Source organism: Vicugna pacos, chromosome 34 (genome assembly GCF_048564905.1).
Source record: "Vicugna pacos chromosome 34, VicPac4, whole genome shotgun sequence".
NCBI classification, from domain to species: domain Eukaryota; kingdom Metazoa; phylum Chordata; class Mammalia; order Artiodactyla; family Camelidae; genus Vicugna; species Vicugna pacos.
The window spans coordinates 22079212-22097593 of record NC_133020.1 but is presented as its reverse complement, the minus strand read 5'-3'; the positions used below and the strand labels follow the sequence as shown (position 1 = coordinate 22097593).

Sequence of the window (18382 nt, the reverse complement as noted above, 5' to 3'; positions counted from 1 at the left end):
TGGTTTTGTGTTTGGTTCTTGGCTCTGCCCCCCGGCAGGAATTGGGGTGACGACAGGTGGCAGAGAGCAGCCCCAGAACAGACCCACACGCCCCCTTCCGCCTGCCGGCACACCCTGTGTCGTCCAGCCACCCCAACAGGCACCGAGGGGGGCGTGGGTGGGGGACCAGAAGCCCCCGTAGCACATTCCCCTTCACACTGAATCTGGGCTCCCACAGAGCTGCCAGGAGCCACCTACCGCCTGGAGGGTTCGAACCAGGACGTGCTGTGTATGGAAAACACACGGCATTTGGGGGCTTACTATGGGGAAAAAAAAGCAGAAAAAGACCAGTAATAATTTTGAAACATTTATTGCCTGTTGAAACGTTGGACACATTGTTTAAGAAAACACTAAAGTTAACTTCACCTGGCTCTTTTTGCAGTGTGGCTGCTGCAAAGTCAGATTGCACGCGTGGCTCTGGCCGGCTTCCGCAGAGCAGCCAGCGTCCTCACGTCCTCGCCTGGCTGGTTTCCCACTGTCCCTGTCCCCCTCCACTCACAGAGCAGGCGCTCATTTCGTTTCTGTCGGGCAAAGAAATAAATCGTTGCGTTTGTTCAAGGCAGTGCTGTTGCTGCAAACAGAGTTCCCCACTGGAGGGACCAGAGTGAACGGCCACTCAAGAGTCAGCAGTCTTCTCAGAGACCTCAGTGCCCAGAGGGCTCAGCGAGCAGTGGTGGCGCCGGCTCCCGCAGACATGGCCCTTCCGGAGAGGGAGCCCCACCTCAGGACGGGGCCTGCGCCCCGATGTGGCCCGCGTGGGCGTTGGAAGGCTCCTCCTGTCTCCGTGGAGCCCGTGAGCAAAGGCAGGCACAAGGAGGCTGGATGGTGTCACCGAAGACAGACGCCCGCGGGAGGAGGAGGGGGCGGGAGAGACACCCAGGTGCAGGAAGGGCAGGGGGAGAGGGAGACCGCTTCCACAGGAACTCCGAAGGAGAAGGAAGCTGTTCAGAGAGACTGGCTTGCGAAGGAGCGAGGGCTGAGGAAGCTGTGCAGGGGGCCAATTAGGAAAATCGCTGGAGAGTAAGGGACGCTCACCTCAGAAGACTCCTCCGGGACCAGCGAGAAGAGGGAGGAGGTGAGTCCAACGGAAGCCCAGGACCTCGGACGGGGTCGCGAGGGTTTCTGAGAGGACGCTTCCTCCCGACCCTGCCTGTGACACTGGGGGTCCACACGGGGGGGTGCGCGTCGGGGACTGCCTGGCGCTGGGCTCGACAGGGATGCAGGGACGCAGGGAGGGACGCAGCGGCAGAGGAGGCTGTTGGTGGTGTCACTCTGCGACGTGACGATGGTTGAACTACACGTGGCTCTGTAACTTGTACGGTGGCTCTGTTACGTGTCCTCACGTGGTCGTCACGCACTTCCCACGCGATGGCCATGGCCGTCTCCTGGAGGGTTCAGGAAGCAGAGGCTGTGCCCTGCCCGCATGGGCAGCCTGAGCCTGGACCGACACCGAGGGCCAGTCCAGCCACGGGGAGGCCCACCCCTCTGCCTCCTGTGCGGTGTGCCCGGCTGGTCTCCAACGCTGCGGCTTTGAGTCACCGAGCAGACAGCACTCCCCCCACGTCCCCATTTTGAGGAGGGATTTCAACTGCAAATCTGAGATAGCGGTTTCCGTGTGTTTTTGTTTTTGTGTGTTTGTTTGCGGTGTATTTAAATACCCTTTCTTTTGGGAGATGGCCGCCAGACAGGGAGGGTGCCGAAATCCTCACCTGCTAGTGAGGAAGTGTCAGTTATTGTCTCCAGATCATCTCGGCCTCACCCGGGTTCAGCCTTAGACAGTTCTCCTGAGGGAGGGAGATTCCATGTCAAGGCTGTTTAATTGGTGGTTGGCATTGTGCCGGCTCATTAGATAATTGTTGCCTCCTTCGCCGTGTAACGCAGACCCAGCTTCGGAAGACAGGACTGGAGGAGGGGCTGCTGGGCTGGAGCACAGAGGGGAGAGGTACAGGGTACAGGAACCACTGTGGGGACGCAGGAGTGGGGGTGCAAACTAAAAGACCCATGAAGGGGAGACCTGCAGCAGAGTGGAGGGCTCGGAGGGGCTCCCTGGAGGCGTCCCTGGAAACTCCCTCAGAAACCAGGGTCTGGAGGAGACAGTGAGGGGCCAGTCAAAGAGCAAGATCAGGACAGACCCTGCGGAGCAGCCTGGCTGGAGGGCGAGGTGAGGATGACTCACGTCCCAGCGGCTCTTTGTCCAAAGGGCTCTGGAGAAAAATGAGGGGGAGGGGGGTGCATGCGCTGGCAGAAACTTGAGCCCGGCCCATCCCAGGTGGAAACAGAGGGGAATGACGTGTCCCCACTCAGGACTCAGGATGGTCAGGATGGGTCCTGGGGGTTGCTGGGCGAGGAGAGGGGGCGGAGGTCACTGCGGCACGAGGTTGTCCAGCCCAAGCAGGCGGGCCACGATTCAGACAGCACCAAACAAACAAAAAAAACCAAACAGCACAGTTCATGGTGGAGTCTTCATCCTGTCCTGTGTTGAAGGTTTCCTAGGGAATAAACACCTACCTTGTGAAGAATTCACCCGATGTTCAACAGCAAGAAAAAAAGGGGGGGCCCCATATCCACCAACAAGGGGAAAATTAGACAACTCGGACCCTGCCTAAGTCATACTGTGAAGCAGCTAGAAACAAGCGGTGAACTCAGCGGGGAAGGTGAGCCCAGCATGAAGGTGTGGTTCCAGCAGACGTGCAGGCTGAGTGAGGTGGCCCGTGCGCAGTGCGCCCCAAGCCGTGGGCGGCAGCAGCCGTGCGCCACGGTGTGGGAAGGATGACAGTGACAGGAACGCTGTCTAAATTTCCAAGATTATCCAGGGCAGGGATGCAGGGTCCAGGGGGTCGGTGGGAGGTGGGGGGGATGTTCCCGGCGGGGTCTGGGGAGGCACCGGTGTTGGTGTTGCCGCGGGAGCAGGTGGGAACTAGAAACAACGCACTGCAACTGACGTAGCGGTGCGCTGGGGCTTGTCTGGGGCTCGCAAAGCACTTTCAGACCGGGCGCCATCTCCCCGTCCCTGGGAGCCTGCCCAGCTGACAGCACGTCCACAGGGAGACTGCGGGCTGCCGTCGGACACACATGAATCACCAGGAAGACCGCAACCAGCTCCAGGCTCTGGCACCTCTGTGGCCTCATATTGTCTTAGGTCTTTTGCTCAGAAACCCAGTCCTGCCTCATCTCTGCTGTGTGAGCCAAACTGTCCTTTCCTGAGACGCCTCCCTGACGCCCTCCGAGCTCATTCACTTTCTCCCGCTGTTCCCCACGGGCGCCGTGTCTGTGCCGCATCTGTTACCCGCAGTGTCACACCTCCGCTCTGCACCCCCTGAGCAGAGCCTGCCCCACCTCCTTGTCCACCTCTGCACCTCAACACCCGCATTTCCAGAATGGACAGTCCAGTGTTCGCTGTGATCCACTCTGTTCCAAACTGGGCATTAGAACCTCGGGGTTAGGTAGAGGGTGCCAGGAAGGCACTGGGACAAAACCCCACAAGTCCCAAACAGGCCAGCAGGTGAACGCTTGAACCCACTGAGGAAGCCCCAGCGCCGTGTGTGGACAGGAGTCCTGCTGTTTGGTGAGACACTGGACTGCAGGCTGCAACCTGGTGCACAGGGCCAACCTGAGGCCGGGGAGGACACAGGGGCTATGCCCATTGCCTACGTGGCCTTGCCAGGCTCAGGGAGTCAGAGAACAAGGGTGTTGCCAAGGAGGGTGAATATCACCCCTGGTCCTCTGCCCCGCCCATGGGAAGGACCCCTGCAGATCCCTCTCAGAGCCCTTCCCGGGTACCTGGGAGGAGGCACACAGAGCTGCGTGGGCGTGCTATCCCGCCAGGCTCCCTGGGTCCCTCCCACTCAGACAGGGTGGGACTGGGACAATGGCAGCTGCAGGTGTTCACCCCCAGGCTGCTCCCGCCTCTGCGTGGGCGTCAGCTTGAGGGAGGGAGGGAGGGGAGGATGTGGGGCGTAGACCAGGCCGGATGGAGGAGGGTGCCCAGGTGGAGCTGGGAGAAATGCCCATGTGGGGGCCAGTGGCCTGGATCTGTGTTCCGGCGGCTCTCTCCTCCCAGCTGCACCCACAGCACCTCTGTCACAGAACCCTGGGCCCGAGGGTCCCACATTCTGTGCACTCGCAGCCCCCATGAGCGTGTGCGTTGCCTGAGCCCCACGGCCTCCACCAGGTGCCCGGTGCGCTAAGCATACCGGCCTCCCTGTGCCTCGTCCCAGGCTGTGTCCCCTGGAGCTGCGGGAGCTCTGCTGGCTTCCCTTCTCTCAGGTCACAGCAGACAGCGACGAAGCCAGAGGCCTTTAGTCGTGGGTTTCACACTCCGGCTGCTCACCTAGGAACGTCCTTGGATTTTATGGGTTTCAGGTGAGAGCCACCTTACCAGACAAATATGTCGCAGAGCAGCACGACCAGCGGGCCCCCAAAACCAACGGACAGAAGACTTTGGGGGCCAGCTGGGGCACCCCGTCAGGGGAAACCGGGGGGGCCGCTGGTTTGGGGCCCCAGGTGTTCCCTGGGGTGGGATTGGAGGGACCCCGTCCCCCCATCGTGGGGCCTCCCCACTGCTCCTCGGTGGGGCAGAAGGCAGAGCGCTTTCCAAAGTTAGTCGGGGAACTTCCGCTCGGGGACGGCGCGGATGGACATCAGAGGACCGATCATCACTTCTGTCTTGCTGCAGGCGAGGAAAACAAGGCCACTTCTCAAGAAGTGCACATTTCTCAGAAAATGTTGATACGACGGAAGCAGGCAGCATAAACCACAAAGCAGCACTGTGGGGCCTGCCAGCTCCAGAGCTTCCGGTCAGCGGAGGTGGGCACCCCGGACGGTCATCCTGGGACGATGCTCTCCCGCTAAGCCGTGAGATCCCCTCTCGGAAGGAGATGATCCCGCTGCTGAGATTCAGGTCACCCTCCTGGGGTCGTTCTGACACCTCCAGGCCGCGAAGCCACCCCAGCCCAGGGTCTGCTGTGTGTTCTCTGGCCATTGCCCACCCTCTCTGGGCCTCAGTTTACCCCCTCATGTCTGGGAGCTTCACAGGATCATTTAAGGGTTTAGTGAAATAAGGCAAGAATGAGGCCCCCGTAGAAAGTGGAGCTCGCTGATGCTGGTCCCCTTCCTCCAGCTGCCCCCAAGGAGGAGTGGGGGCGCAGGACGACTCAGACCTCCTCACCGCTCAGTGGCAAAGCCCCCCAGCAGCACCCTGACACTGGCACCAACGTCCGCCCGCTTCTGCTGTGGGGACACCTCCCCAGAGGGCTGGATTTATGTCTCTGTTCTTTCAGCTGAGAAAACAGCTCATGCAAGGTCACAGCACTCGTCCAGGACAGAGCTGGGCTCCAAATCCCGCGCTATTAACCCCCGACTTCGCCCGCAGCAGAACCAGGCACCCGCAGCTTTAGAGCAGGCAGAGCAGCTCCTGGCTCAACTCAGGAGAAATCTGTGCTCTCCTGGGGGCGGGGGGTCAGCCGCATGGGCCCAGAGGCTCAGGGTGAGGGTGATCTAGGGCTGGGCTGGGGCTCCTGAGGGGAGGGTGGGGGTGGGCTGGGCTGGGCGGGCCGCCCTTCTGAGCTCTCAGATCCGGTGCCATTCCTGTAAACAAGCAGCCCAGCTCCCTGGAGGGCCTGGGAGCAAAGGCACAGCTCAGCCTCTTCCCTGCAGCTGCTGGCGGAGGTCGCGCCTGGCCACCTCCAGCCGCCCCGAGACGCCCCCCACCACAGGCCTCAGGAAGTGGGGCCCTGCCATCTCCCCTCCAGCCTCGCCTCCTGCCGGGAGTGTCCTTTGCCAGCACTTCCTGGCCTAATTAACTGGGTAAGGAGTAGCTGGGGGGGTTGGGGATAAAAGCCCTGGGCGCTTGGAGTGGCGGGTTTATGACGGCCTGGCGGCTGCAGCTGGGGACGCTCCTGGGGAAGTTGCCTGCTGCGCCCACAGCAGAGCGGGTCCCAAGGTGAGCACAGGAGCCCTGTGTCTGGGGGCCCGGCCAGGGCTCGGCTGGGGCCTGGGGGGCCTGCGTCTGGGGCAAGGGCTGGTCCCAGGCCCCGCCCAAGTCCTGGTTTCACCCAGGCTGGGGTGTCCTCGGTGACCACACGGGACCCAGTTTCGTTTGAATGTGGGGCCAGGCAGGGGGCAGCTCCTAATACTGAGTGACAGCATGAGGAAATCTGCGCCAGACGCCACCCTGACTGCCCCCTCAGTGTCCTGGAAAATGCCAGGCACCCAGCAGGGGCCAGAGGAGATGGGAGGCTGACCGAGGTCTGCCCTTCGGGGACACTCAGGGCCAAGGGTCTACCTATCTGTCTGTTTCCTCACTTTGCACTTTTCCTCAGTGTCCGGTGGGGAAGGGCCATCGTCTGCCCACCTGCAGGGTGAGGCTTGGGGATGCAGTGTCCAGGCGCTCTGAGCCCACGGCCGGCGCTGTCCACAGGCTGGGGGGCCCAGAGCCGGCCCCACGCCCCAGGCCTTTCCAAGGAGGACGCCTGCACCTGCCCGACTGTGCTGAGGGCAGCGCTGGGTCCACTGGGCATCACGGAGGTTGGGGCCCAGACTCCTGCCCCGCGGTCAAGGCTTGCATCTTCTCTGCTTTTCTGAATACGACAGCTGGCGCCTGGTGCTCAGAGCCCCCCTGCTCATCGCCCCTGCCCCCTCACTCTTCCCTCTGCAGTCTGCAAAACCCCATCTATTCTCTGGGCCTCCTGTTTCTCTTTCTCTTTCCTCTCCTAGTTTTATTAACATTAGCCTGACGTACAACCTCATATGAGGTTAAGGTGTACCACGCGGTGCACGTGAGGACCAGGTACCGCCTCTCGCTCCGCGTTTGCCCCCTGCCCCTCAGAAGCCCGCGTCCCTGGCCCCAGGCGCGCACCCCACTACTCCCCACCCCCAGCCCCGGCCTTCTGCCTCCAGGGAGAAAGACCACAGCGGGCTGTGCACAGATCTCAGCATGGACATCGAAGCAGTTCTTTCCTTCTCACTCAGCAGGTGCTCCTGACGGAGGAGGGAAAGGAGGCTCTTCCATGTGGTCAGCTCAACGTGGAGCCTCAGGGCTGGGTGTCCTGGTCCAGCTCTGGGAACTGAAGCCGCAGACGTCAGGGTGGCTGCTCTGGGCCAGGCAGTTACGGGAGACACAGAGTCTGGAGGGAGTCAGGGTGCCGTTGGGAGCAGCAAGTAGAGCCGTGTGGCGCCAGGAGTCTCGACACGGACCCAGACGTGTGCTGGGCCGGCGAGTGTCCGCTGGTCCTGGGTTTGCCGCGCTCCTGCAGGGGTCGGCCCCTGCCGGAACCGGGGACGCTGCTCTCTCTGAAGAGGGCAAACTCACCCATCCCCACTGGGCCGACTTCATTCTCACCCACACGCTTCTGTCTGTTACAGCTGGCTTGTCTATGCACTTACACGCCACCTGTGTTCAAGTGGGATTCGAGGCAGTCGGTGGGTGGTGGAGCAGCCCCAGAAACCAGAGCAGGGGAGTGGCCCCGAGCTGCGTGTTGGCGGCTCCCCTCCCTGCCCTGTCCCCACGCGCAGCCTTGCTCAGGTGTGCTCAGCTTTCCCGCATCAGGAGTGCTCTGCCTCCTTCTGGGCTGAGGACTGCTGGCCCTGCTCCAAGGTCCAGCATGGTCACCCTCCCCCACCACATCCAGCGTCCACAGTTGGGGCCGATGCCTCCCCTGCGCCCTCAGAGCGCCCATGAGCCCCTCCAGAGGGAGGCCCCGACCTCATCCCCGAGTCCCCAGGGGCTGGGGCAGCGCCCCCACCAAGTGTTCGCTGCTAACAATTACATTGCACTTAATTATGTGCCGGGACCGTGTTCTCTCATTTAAGTCTCACATTTACCCTGCGACTCGTGCTGTTATTATGCCCATTTTACAGATGAAGAAGCTGAGGTCCTGGATCCTGCCCCAAGGCCCCTGGAGGTGGAGCCACCTTCCAGCTCAGGCCCCTGGAGAGTGGGAGGCATTTTCTGTGTGTGGCCTTTTCTTGAAATCATCTTTCTCCATAACCAGATTGTGAGCCCTGGAAGGAACAGGGAGGTCTTCCCAGCTCCCACAGTGCTTTCCCTGCAGGGGGACCTTGGGGACGATTTCTGGCAGTGGCAGATGGAGCTCTGCAACGCCCTCATCAGTGGTTGGTTTGATCACACGGTGGGACCCGCAGCCACGGGACCCACAGCCATGGGACTCTCGCTCCCACTTCCACAGCCAGGGAAGCAGCTGCACAGACTTGGGGGCTGCTCAGCCGCAGGGCAAGGGCAGGTGCAGAGCGGACTCCTACACCCGAGTCATTTCCCTGTTCATTAAAGAGAGCCACCTCGGTTCTGCAAACAAGGGGAGACCAAGGCCCGGAGCGGGAGATTTTCCCCAGGACGGTGCTTGGGGTCATCAGAGCTGCTGTCCTGGAAGGAAGGCTTGGGGACATCCTTCCTCCTGACTCTGCCGTGAGCACGGCCTTGGTTCGGACTCCCCGGGGCAGCCAAGACTCCCAGCCCATAGTGGCCACTCTCAACCAGGGGCACGGTGCCCTCCTCACCTCGGGGACACGGGCCAGCTCTAGAGACATCCTGATTGTCATCCTGGGGCCCACACCAAGGAATCACCTGGCCTCAAGCGTCAGAAGTGCTGAGGCTGAGAACCTGCCCAACTCAGATGGGGAGGGAAGACCCGAACTATCCCCCCACGCCCCTGGGCCTCGTCGAGAGGGGCGTTCGGGCCTCAGGCCCGGCCTCGGCACCTTTACTCCGCCGCCTGCACCGTCCACTTCCCATCTGATGTTTCCCTCTGGCCTCCCACAGAATTCAAAACCCGAAATGATTTTATTGAGCACCAGAGGGGCCACAGTGGAATGCTGATGTTTCATGTCCTACCTTACTTTAACGCTGCCTCCTCACTTAACCTCACCTGGAAGATAAAGAGGGGTTACATTTTACCAGTGAGGCCACCGAGGCTCAGAGAGGTTGTGTAACAGGTCCAAGGTCACACAGCCATGCCGGGCTCCAGCCCAGCTCTCCTGCTGCTCCCACGAAACAGCACGGAGCTGTGCAGACGAATATGACACAGTCGGCAAGTGGAAGGCAGTTTGTTTTCCTCAAAAAAGACCATCCCCTGCGTTGTGACCAGGAGAGCAGGCCAAGCTCCGAGGAAACGCACAAGCCTGCAGGCAAAGACAGGCTGGTGTATCCTCCTAGTCGCAGGGCCTTCAGCTTCTCAGAACACGGGTGAGCCAGCAGCACATGAGCTGAACATCTAAAGTGCAGAGGAAACCTCTGGGGGTCTCCCCACCCAGCGCAGGGCACCCCCAGGCCCTCCAGGACAAGGCCTGTGCTGGTGCCGACACGGGCACTGGGGGCTTGTTAGACAGACCGACCCGGAGCTCTGACTGCCAGCCCCGGAGTCTGTCGTGATGGCCTTAATTTTGTTAATGAGGGTGTGGGTGTGTGCGTGTGTGTGCATGTGTGTGGGTGCACGCACGCTACCAGCGCCATGTGGCCTTTATTCAAGGCTGAGGCTGGGCCTAGGCCTCCTCCCTGCAGTCTGGGCAGAGGGGCCCCCCCAGGCTCTGCTCAGATGAACCCCTCCTCACGGTTTTCCTGGGCCTGGCACAGGACTCCGGGCCAAGTGGCCGGACACTGTCTCCAGGACTGTGGTGGGGCCATGAACTCAGTGCCGTTTCCTCAGGGGGGCCCCCGGGCTCCGTAATCACTTTCAGAAAGTACCACTGTTTTGTTTGCATGGCTCCGGGGGAGGGGCCGGGCTCCTCCACATGCTGCACTGGCCCCATCGTGGGCAGCGGGCGCGGGAGGGGACTGCGAGAGGGGACCGGCAGGCTGCAGCTGCTGCTGCGGGAGGTTGGCTTCAGGGAGGAGTGAAGCGAGAAGGAGTGGGACTTGGGGACCGAGGTGTCGTGGGGGAGGAGGGAGCAGCTGGTGACTTGTTTATCTGCTCAGCTGTTCTGTGTCCAGGAGCCTGAGAGAGAGACAGAGGCAGCTGGGAGCAGACTGGCCCTTGTGGTCCCGCCCCAGCCACAGGTTCTGAAACCCAAGCAAAACCACCAGAGTGACCCTAGGGGGCTGCCCTCCCCCTGCTCGGAAGGGTCTCTTTGGGGCCCATATGCTAGTTTCTGTTGTGCAAATTCCTCGCTTCCTCCTTCCTGCCCCACGGTGGAGTGGCACAAACTCAGTCTTGCTGGGCCTGGGTCTGCTGCGTCCCCTGTGTGAGCTGGCCCGGTCCCTGGGGGCCAAACCAGCTACCTCCAGGCTTGGCACCGCCCGACCAAACCCGTGATAGCCACCAAGCCCCCTCCCTTTTTCCAGGGCCGACTTCAACTGCCCAAGAACCGGGCAGCCTCGCCCACCGGCCCTCTTCAGGCCCGCCTTGGGTCTCATTTACCTGCCGCACTGCTGGGGGCTGGGCTGGACGGCAGCTCCCACCCTCGGCACAGCCCGCAGAGCAGCCGGGCTCCCTCACAGCGTGGCTCCCAGGGTTTGTTTGTTTCCCCTTTGGCTCTTCCTCCTGCCTCACTATTTTCTCGTTGAGAGCGTGTGCTGGAACTTCCACCAGCCAGTGCCTTTCCCTCCTCCCCGCTCTCAGCACAAAGCTGGCACCTCTGCTGACAAAGGGTCTGCTTCTCGGGCACTGGGCCAGTGGCGGGGACTGTCACCGTCTCCAACGCCGTCAGTGGCCACTGGCACTTGAAGCAGCCGGAACGACATCTCAGAAGCCCCACAGTCCCAGCTTCTGCTCTGGGCACGAGGCCCCTCGGAGCTGCGAGGTGCCCACGGGCGGGAAGGACGAAAAGACTGAGCGATCCAGGACAGACGGAATGCAGTCAGATGCCCGTCTGCGGGTTGAGGGCAAAGGGACTGTCGCGGGAGAGGCTGTGGGAGCGGAAGGCCTGGCTCTCAGTGGTCCTTGCTCTGCTGCTAACAAGTCGGGCGGGCAGGGCAGACAAGCCCCTCTGAGCGGGTCCCAGCCTCCGTTTCTGGGTCCTTTTCTGCTGACGGATATTCTCCTTCTAATTATTGGGGTTTTTTGGGGGGTGTAGGTAACTAGGTTTATTTATTCTCAGAGTCGGCGCCGGGGATTGGACCCGGGGCCTCATGCATGCTAAGCACACAGTCTGCCACTGAGCTCTACCCTCCCCCCCAGGCTTTTCTCCTTTTAGGATGCTAATATCTTTGTCTACAGCCCATTTCCTTCTCCAAAGACTAGGTAGCCCAGTAAAATCACCGCCCAGTGGTGTCAGTGACACAGCCGTTTCCTGAACCCAGGTGCTCCGCCGAAGCCCCAGGCAGAACTCCCAGGTGAGGGAGCTCTGGAAGTTTCGCTCCCTCTGGGTCAGGGGCTCCAAAGGCAGAGGTGCCAGAGGACCACTTTCCTGAGCATTTCCTGTGTGGATGTCACCAGACCCCTCCCCCACGTCCTCCTTCCCCCGCAGAGGCTCCTTGAGCTCCTCTTTCCAGAAGCAAGGCCAGGGCTCCTGAGCACCAGATGGAGTTCCATTCGGTTTACCAGATGGGTTTAGAGCACTTACTCTGTGAGTGGTGTTGCTGGACCCAAAGGAGAACAGAAACACAAGCACACCCTGGTCCCCGTGGAGCCAACTGAGCTGCGGGTGGGCTGGAAGCCATTAGAGGACAGCTCTGCCCCGCACCTCCCCCGTCCTCCCTGCAGCCTGAGAGGACACGGGAAGGGAAATCATCCCATTGACTGACGAATGCCTTCAAAGGTGACAGTGGAATTTCTTCCTTACATTTAAGAAAACTGGCAACAAGAAGTGTATTAAAGCAGGTGGTCCTTACATGTGTTTTGTCAACTGTGTTTAGCATTGTAACAGCAACAGTGGCTGCTCTTGTCTCCTGAGTCCCCGCTGCGCCCACCGCACGTTTTGGCCAATACGTTACACACACTGTCTTACTGGCTTCCTTTATGAGAGAGGTGCTGTTACAACCTCCATCTTCACGGGGGTGGGGTAATTTACACTCATGTTTCCAGTTTTGGGGGGAGTCGGTCTTTGAGGTCGTGTCTGCTTTACCCCCAAGGCCGGGCCGACTGGAGAAATGCCAGGCAGTCCAGGCCGATCCCTGGGCGGCGATGCCCGAAGGCCCAGCCCTGCAGTTCCTGCCCCAGACTTTCTCCATGAGGAAATCCAGCACCTGCCCCCGATGCTCCGGAGCTGGCTGGGGTCCAGCCACCACTCTCTGTGCTGCTGGCGGCGTCAGCCCAGATGACACTCTGCCCCCGCGGTGCCAGCGTGGGGTTTTCTGGTCAGTGCAGGCAGCCAGCCTTCTGGGGTTGACTTTGTTGTTTGCTTGTGTCCATTGGTTTTTTTCTTTCTTAGGGTGATTAGGTTCATGTATTTATTTATTTTAGAGGAGGTGCTGGGGCTTGAACCCATGACCTCGGGCATGCTAATCATGCACTCTGCCACTTGAGCTGTACCCTCGCCCCTGATTTTTTCTTTAATCGAGCACCTATTGTGTGCGAGGCCCCGTGGCAGTGATGGGGACTTGGGCGGCACAGGAGCCAGCATGACCGTCCTTCTCAGGGAGCTTACCGCCTCCGAATGTGTCCGTCAAGGCTGCGCTTCTGGCCACTTCTTTTCCCATAAGAGCTGAGCGATAATTTGGTCTCATTCCATAAAGTAGTTCACTGGTATTTTATGAAGTTTGTGCTAAATCTGTTAGTTGTCCTGGGAAACATCACCCTCAGGGTTTTTTTCTTTTAACTTTAAAATTCCTAGAAAATCATACTGACTTGCTGTTTTTTTATTATTTTAATTTTTAAAAATTTTTGTCCCATTTTTTTTAGTTGAGGTATGGTCAGTCCACAATGTTATGTCCATTTCTGGTGCACAGCGTCATGTTTCAGTCATGCATGCACATATATATATTCCGTTTCATGTTTTTTTTCATTATACTTACTACAAGGTATTGAATGTAGTTCCCTGTGCTGTACAGTATAAACTAGTTTATCTGTTTTATATATACCAGTCAGTATATGCAAATCTCAAACTCCCAGTTTATCCCTTTCCACTCTTTCCCTCCCTTGATAACCATACGTTTGTTTACTGTGTCTGGGAGTCTCTCTCTGTTCTGTAAGTAAGTTCACATGTGTCATTTTTTTAGATTCCACATATAAGCGATAAAACATGATATTTTTCTTTCTCTGTCTGATTTACTTCACTTAGAATGATGGTCTCCAGGTCCATCCATGTTGCTGCAAATGGCATTGTTTTAGTCTTTTTATGGCTGAGTAGTATTCCATTGTATAAATACACCACAGCTTCTTTACCCAGTCATCTGTTGGTGGACATTCAAGTTGTTTCCATGTCTTGGCTGTTACAAATAGTGCTGCTATGAACACTGGGGTGCAGGTGTCTTTTGGAATTAGAGTTCGCTCCAGGTATACACCCCGGAGTGGGATCGCTGGGTCACAGGGTAAGCCTATTCTTAGTGTTTTGAGGAGTCTCCATGCCGTTTTCCATAGTGGCTGCACCAGTTTACATTCCCACCAACAGGACCACCCTCAGCTTTGACCTTCATGGTCAGGGAGGACTTTCTACTCAGGTGAATGTTGCTAACCTCAGGCTCCAGTCTCGCTTCTGGTTACCATTTTTTCCAGCTTTGCTGGGACACAATCGGCACATTGCACTGTACAGGTTGAAGGTGTCTGAGTGTTGAGTGGTGCATGTTTCCCTCACTGTGCTTTTACCTCTGCTCCTCCGCCCGCGGGGACGGATGCCCGGGAGGGGCTTCCGCTCTTCTGTGTAGGGTCTGCCTGTGTCTTCATCTCCAGGACGCAGTGAGGAGCCTGCCGTGGCCGTCCGGCCTCAGAACCAGTGCTGCCTGGTCTGGGTGTCGGGGTCTCCCAGTCTCTAAGCTCATTCTAGCCTCAAAGAGTCCAGGCTGAAACAGCAAGAGAGGGGACCAGGTGGGCAAAACAGGACCAACAGGGGCCCTGGCTTCAAGTCTCCACCCCACAGTCACCTTCACTCAGTTTATAAACTTTGCACGATGAAAGGTTTTTCCCCCACTTTTATTGTATTTGAAACACAATCTATTGATACTTGATATTTTGCTGTATTTGCTCCGTCCATCATCCACCTGTTTACCTACCTGTCTTCATGTCTGTGTATCCGAATCCTCTTAAAGTAAATTACACACACAGTGGCTTCAATCCTTCAAATATTTCCCCAGAAAGTGAGGATGTTGGCCTTATAAGCACAATGCCATTGTCACACCTAACAAAAGGAGAATAATTTTTGATTCAATCTAACAACAAGGCCATACTCACATTTCCCATTTGCCCCCAAATATATTTTGAAGCTGGTTTCTTGAAATCAAGGCTCGTGCATTGCATTCTGTTGATCTTGAATCTATTTCAATCCAAAATAATCGATTCTCCTTTTAGTATGTCTTTGAGTCTGGAAGACGCGGCTCTGCTCTCGTGTGTGGTATTCCATGCTGTAAATTTGTCTAATTATGTCCCTGTTGGGTCATTTCACTTGTTCCTTTTTCTGTATGTTTCTAAACTGCGCATCAGACCTAAAAGGCCTGATTAGATTCCGATTAAAACGTCTTGGCAAGAACGCACCCAGGTGCAGGCTCTGGTTCCACCTTATAGTGCAGGTGCCATCGGAAGGCTGTCTCCAGGGTGGGCGAGGGGGGCTGGCCTTCCCCTAGCAGGTTACTGGGATGAATCTCAGCTTGTGTGCCACACAGAAGGGTCTTCCTTTACCAGCTGGGGGCTTGAGAGGTGGGCTCAGACTGAGGACTCTGGTGCAAAAGCCCCACTGCCGGAGAGCAGCCAGCCAGAGAGCTGCGAGTTACAGCTCAAGGACCTGCCCGGGAGCAAGGTGGCAGGAAGGCAGAGACCAGCGCTGTAGGCCGTCAGCCTCTCGGCCTCGGGCAAGTCATCTGAACCCCTTGAGACTTGGGTCCCCGTCTGTGAAATGGGGACTGTTGTTACCCACTTAGCGGAGGGGCTTTGTGGATCGGCCCCGATGGACAGGGTACCCCAGGGACACCGGGCCGCTCCGCGGATGGAAGCTCATGCTCCGCTGGCTAAAGCTCTGTGCCCGGCAATGGTGGGTGTGCTCGGGGCTGGCCCTTATCACCCCAGCACTGGGGACACTGAACCCCGTCCCCCCAGGTGCTGGGCGAGGTGGGGCCTGGAGCAGCTGGAGCCTTCCCGACAAAGGGGCTGTTAATCCTCTAATTAGAAGTGGTGGGTTGGAGGCTGGCAGCTCGCAAAGCCACTTCACAGGTCTGCAAAGCCAGCGTGGGACGTGGGACGTGGGACGTGGGACGCGTGACGCGTGACGCAGGCCGCCTGCTTGTGGGTGTGGCCCAGGTTGCTGGTGCTCGGACCTGCTGAGGTGGGTCTGCCCTTGGCTGTGTCCTTGGTTTGCCCCGCAGCCCTTCGTGAGCCAGTTTTTAGGGCATATTATTTACACAAAACCTCTGGAGTTAAGGCAAAACTCATCTCTTGAGATTTAAAAACAAACATTTAAACATCAGGTGGTTAACTGTAGCTTTGAACATGAGAAATGCACCCCAAAATATGGTAACGAATTGAGTAGGTGGTGGAAGACGGGGGCCGTCCTGGCGTTGGCCACAGGACTCGGGGTTTTGGTTTCAAATAACAGAATGAGTAACTAAAGTGGCCCAAACAACAGGGCATCTGATCTCAGGACAGGAGGTCCAGAAGGAGGCGTCTGGGCCACCAGGCAGCTCAGCAGGCTCGGGGCTTTGTCCAGCCTCTCTGTGGTCCTCCCGGCTTTGCCCGCGTGATCCCCAGGTGGCTGCAGCCGCGCTGAGCGTCACATACCACTGTGATAATGAGCAAAGATGGCGGGGAAGGGAGGGGTCTGCTCCAAAAGCCCCCAGCCAATGTCACCGTCCATCCCCTTGTGTCTCTGTCTAGGCAGGTCACTCGCCTGCTCCGAGCCAATCACTGTCCAAGAAGCCGGGTCCCCGGGGCTGGGTCCACCTCCCCTGGAGGCATTACACTCTAAACAAAAGCGTAAGGGGCAAAGCGGGAAGTGGTGGACAATCCGCAACCTCGATAACTAAGTCGTCCTCTGATCAGCTGTCAAGAGCGCCCAGGGAGAGAGGCGTCTGAGTCCAGCAAACAAACAGAAACCAGAAGGAAGGTTTGAGAAGGGCCCCCCGTGTGCAGAGAGGAGAACCCCAAAGAGAGCGAGGAAGTGCGCCCGCATCCGGGACAAGCCCTAATTACGAAGCTTCTAAACAAGACGTGTGGCTTTGCTTTCAGGGAGGGTCGCCCAAGTGAAGAGACTGGCTCCTTTTTGGTGAAAACCACGAATTAACTTTGTGAGAACAGAGTGGCCCAAGGCCCTCTGCCTGGAGCCTGGAGCCTGGGGCCAGGAGACGGCCATGTCCGGGACCCTCCCAGCCCCCACTGGTTTCAGAGGGACTGGGAGCTCCTGCCTGTCTGGCAGGGGCAGCTCCTGGTCTCGCCTTGTGTGAAGGAGGGTACGGTTTTGCCCAATCTTCTGATCTTTCCAGAGAAGTTAAAGTTTTAAAGTTTTATGTGAAATTGTCTCATTTTAAAAAGCTAGCAACATTTTAAAAAATATTTAAAGCATGGTGGACAGGCTGCAACACCTGCGGGTCAGGATCTGACCCGCAGGTGAACGGGCTCCGGGGAGGTCACTGGGGTGACGAGGATGCCCTAACGTGTGTTCACGCCAGTGGCCGCACAGCTGGGCTTGTGAATCTGCTGCACAGTGCTGACCTGTGCACTCGGCGCTCACGAGGCACGTGACATGTGACATGCTCCGCGGCGAAGGATGAGGATGGCGGCCTACAGCCGCAGTCAGCTCTGTGGACGCGTCTCCCGCCTCAGGCCGCTCACGTCCTGGTTTTGGTTTTGTAAAGGCACCAGCCCTGCCCCCGGGGCCCTTGACCGTGGTCAGGGGATGACTTCCCCAGCTCTGAGGAGGTGTTGCTGGTCGTCCACCGGCTCCTCAGAACCCACATCATCGTGGGGGGTGGGGGGCGGAGCAGGGTTCCCACGGGGGCACCAGGGCTCACCTCCCCCGCCTGGTGGCCAGCCCCCCTGGTCGGGAAGGGCGGAGACAGCACCTGGGAGATGGGCGAGGCGTGTACGAGGAGCGTGCTTAAGGTCCCAGGTGGTCACGCTTGTCTCTAGGAGTTCTAGCCACGCAGGCACGGGGGCCATGGGAGCCTCCTCCCGTCGCCCACCACCCGGGGAGGAGGGCCATCACCAACGCCCTGGGGGCCCAAGGAAGGGGGACCCCACACCCCCGAGGGCCGGGGGCCCTGAAATGCTCAGGTTTGAGCGCAGCAAGGTGTGGGGGGCGTGTCTGGGGGCCTGGCTCTGCGGGCCATGCTGGCGGAGGGTGTGGACTGCAGCTTCCTGGGGAGCTCAGACGTGGGCTCCTTTTTCTTGGGAATCCAGGGAGGGCTGATTACATCCTCCTGGTTTAGGCAGGTCTGCAGGACACTCCAGACGCATCACCTGAACTGAAGGCACTTTGGCCACCACTAGGGCCGGGCGCTGCCCTGCGAAGGCCCCGCTTGAGGGCCCACAGCACACCTGGACCCCCAGGAGGGGCTGCAGCCTTCCCCAGGCTAACAGGCCGCCCGAGGATGGAGTGGGGCCTGGGGGGTCGAGGAGGGGTGGGGGCCTGCCTGCAGGCCCAGGCCAGTTGGGACACTGGACCCTAAAATTGAGGGCGGAGAGACGTGCGTCAGGTCCTCAGTTTCGTGTGTGCTGTGTTCTCCCCTCTGATTTCCCGGATTCTCCAGGGCCCCCCTTCCCTCCCTGCCCACATCCTGAGGGCTGAGGCCAGTGCAGCCAGGAAGCGACTCCAGGCCCCCAAACAAGCCTGCCTTTACGACCTGCAGCCAGGCTCGGGGCGGGCCAGGCGGGCAGGTGTGAGCTCAGGGTGGCTGCAGAGGGCGGGGCTGCCTTTCCTAGCCCACCCTCGGGGGGAAAGTGCCAGTTCAAAGGGGGTGCAGGCAGGGGGCCTGTGGCGAACAAGCGAGGCCCACAGTTGTCTCAAGATTTAAGAAACTGGAAGTGAAACTCTGGAGACCTCGAGTCGTCCGTGTGAGGAAGGCTTGCCGACTGGCTCTCGCTCAGCTGGGGCCAGCGTGTGCCTCAGCCCCGCGGGGCCCTCCTCTCCCCTCTCTCGGATTTCCAGCAGCCCCTGGAGTCCGACCACCCAGAGAACTCGGTTCCATGTGGCCTGGCCATGTTCCTGTTGTTTCACAGGGGTCTGCCCGGCCCCCAGCAAGAACTGCGAGCTCCCTCAGGGCCGGGATGGAGTGTGTCTGTCCCTCCGCCTCCAGGGACCTCCTGCCTAGACC

The 18382-nt window shown here is 59.0% G+C and overlaps 1 long non-coding RNA gene across 4 annotated transcripts; it reads left to right on the top strand.

Annotated features, from left to right (window-relative positions):
- The first annotated feature begins 855 nt into the window (after positions 1-855).
- Positions 856-14599, top strand: LOC116276950 (uncharacterized). Of its 4 annotated transcripts, XR_012066892.1 has the most exons (6): positions 856-1114; positions 4306-4401; positions 4715-4845; positions 5159-5524; positions 5695-5844; positions 7897-14598. It is a non-coding gene; the product is annotated as an uncharacterized lncRNA (long non-coding RNA). The 4 variants fall into 4 exon arrangements; XR_012066890.1 differs by having other exon boundaries at positions 4715-5524; positions 7897-14599; XR_012066891.1 differs by lacking the exon at positions 5159-5524 and having other exon boundaries at positions 7897-14597.
- The last annotated feature ends 3783 nt before the right edge of the window (positions 14600-18382 follow it).